The sequence below is a fragment of the Pristiophorus japonicus genome, chromosome 3 (genome assembly GCF_044704955.1).
Source record: "Pristiophorus japonicus isolate sPriJap1 chromosome 3, sPriJap1.hap1, whole genome shotgun sequence".
Lineage (NCBI taxonomy): Eukaryota > Metazoa > Chordata > Chondrichthyes > Pristiophoridae > Pristiophorus > Pristiophorus japonicus.
Genome location: NC_091979.1, coordinates 14,298,771 through 14,301,134, shown reverse-complemented (window position 1 = coordinate 14,301,134; position 2,364 = coordinate 14,298,771). Strand labels below are relative to the sequence as shown.

At 48.4% G+C, this 2,364-nt stretch overlaps 1 pseudogene; it reads left to right on the top strand.

The window, feature by feature from the left end:
* Window positions 1-1,362: 1,362 nt before the first annotated feature.
* LOC139260516 (U2 spliceosomal RNA) lies at window positions 1,363-1,563 on the top strand (annotated as a pseudogene).
* Window positions 1,564-2,364: the final 801 nt, after the last annotated feature.

Here is a 2,364-nt window from a genome sequence, read left to right as displayed (position 1 = left end):
GCTCACCAGCGGACATTGACATGTTCTAGAAAACTCTTGAAATATCATCGGGGGGTCTGTAAGGACTGTAAGCAACGAATCCCCAAGGATCTGGACATTGTGTTTTAATCCCCAAGAATTTGCGTTTTAATATTTTTCTCACCGCAGAAAAAGCTGGAAGCTGTTTGTGGGAGGGGCCCAGGTGCGGCTCCATGATGGACTTAGAATGATGGGCAGGGGTTCTGGGAAGACAATGGCCAAGCTAAGGCAATTCATCGCAGGTGATGAGCAAATGGACCGTGTTTTGTTGAGCAATGTGAACTCGTCAAGTGAACTGATCAGTGATCGAGCTATTACCTGGATGATATACCAGAACAATAGAAAGCCATTAAGCCCAGACTGCTCGGAAGTGAAACCCATCACTGGAAAAACAGGGAACCTCGAAATAAAGGAAGAAAACTTTATTGAGCTAAAAGCAGAAGACATACCCACAGGAAGTCTCACCTCGAAACAAACTTTATTCGGCCTGAAAGTACGGACGGACATAAAAGAGGCCGTGTGGCCACTCTCTCTCTCTCTTGCCTCGCTGCTTTGCCTCGACAAGAATCCAAACCTTCATGTGGAACGGAGAGAAGAAACCAGAAGAGACATCTTTTCATCGGAAGCAGCAGCAAGTGAGCCAGCGAATCGATGAGCATCACATCTGCACACACATCTTTTAATATCACAACCACGATGTGAGGGGGTATCGTGCGTTCTCCCAACCAATATCCTAGGCCTTTTCAGGGGAGGTGTTTTAGACGTGGGTACTTTACGTTCGGGGCCTGTTTAGACAGGTCAGACTGTGTGTTGTACTGTGTTTGTTTGTATTACACTACCAGGGTGTGTTTCTACTGGGTGCAGTACCAAGGTAACCAGCCCTGACTCATCCATCTGTTCAGTGCAGTAATAATTCCCAGTGTTAGAACTATTGCAAAGTGGGGGTGCTTCGAAAACACCTAAGGGAAACCACTTACAGCTGGGAGGGAAGGGGTGGTGGGAGCCATTTGCGGGGCTGTGGGGAGGGAGCAGGGGAATGGGACTGTTGTGTGGCTCATGCAAAGATCCAGCACAGACATAATGGGCCGAATGGCCTCCTTCCGTGCTGTATGAGTCCATGGCTTGTCACAGAGTCATCACCCTCTGGAACAAACGAGTGCAACATATGGTGAGTAACAGAGGGTGAGTGCTGGGGCACTACAGTCATTTAACAGGGGAAGTTGAAAGGTTTCTGAGTGGACATTGGCAGTTTCAGGAAGTGAGTGGTCACTTTAGATTGTGATGGTACTGGAGCAGCAATGCTCTCCCTGGAGACTCAGGGAGTTGTAGAGCAATTGCCCAGAGTTTTTTTCTCGGCCTTTTGGCTAAGATCATGCGTAACTGACCTGACAGGGGAGTAACCACCATGATCCAAGGTGGTTCTCCCTGGATCAGGAAGGTATATGCTTGCTTTTTGGAAACAGGAGGTGGGTGGGGGCGCCTGACCCATCCACCTCCATGGCACGAACCTGGTATTGCAGTACTTCCAGGAACGGTGCAGTGGCTCTCGGCCTTTTGGCTAAGAGCATTGGTGCAGAGTGATCCTTGATGTGTGCAAGGTGACCTCTGGCGTTTGTGATTTGACAAAGAATTGGAACGATTGGCTACGAATTAAAAAAAAGCAATGCTCTTCCTGGAGCCTCAGAGAGTTGTAGAGCATTTGCCCAGAGGGTGTTTTTCCTGAATTGGCCACGTTCCTTTGTATGTGCCAAGAGATAGCGTTACTGGAGGTGGGACAGGAGCAGGCGAGGTTATGCTGTCTGAGAGTCTTTATCTCCTGATGGTCTTTTTGTAGGTTTGTATGTGCAGACTGAGGATTGTCTCTGGGCCCTGTCTGGTGTGTGACTCAAAGAGTTCACCCAGTCAGTGGCTCAGCCCAAGGACAATCCCCAGTCTGTAACCCCCCCATCGGAGAACGCATCTCTCCCCCCTTGTTCCTTGCTATGATCTGTGCACAAATCAGGAAACACACAGTAAGTTCGTTAATCTTCATTGCACCTTTATTTCCAGATGTTAAACTTCTCACATTTCAGTTGTTGAAATAACGTGACTTGAAACATAAATGACGGACAGGAAAAGACCCGCTGCTCCATCCAGCCTGTCCCACACAACTGCGATGCTCTGTACCCACAGACAACATTCGACGATGACTTGAAACCAGTCAGCGGCTTGTCCCCAGTTCTCACTTTTGTGTTGCTTCGGTTTGCACAAACACTGTCGCCAATCTGTTTTTGAAAGCGCTAACTGTGATCCCTTTCATTTGCCATTCCTTTGGGCCCTGCCATACTCAGTGGATTGGAATTGAGT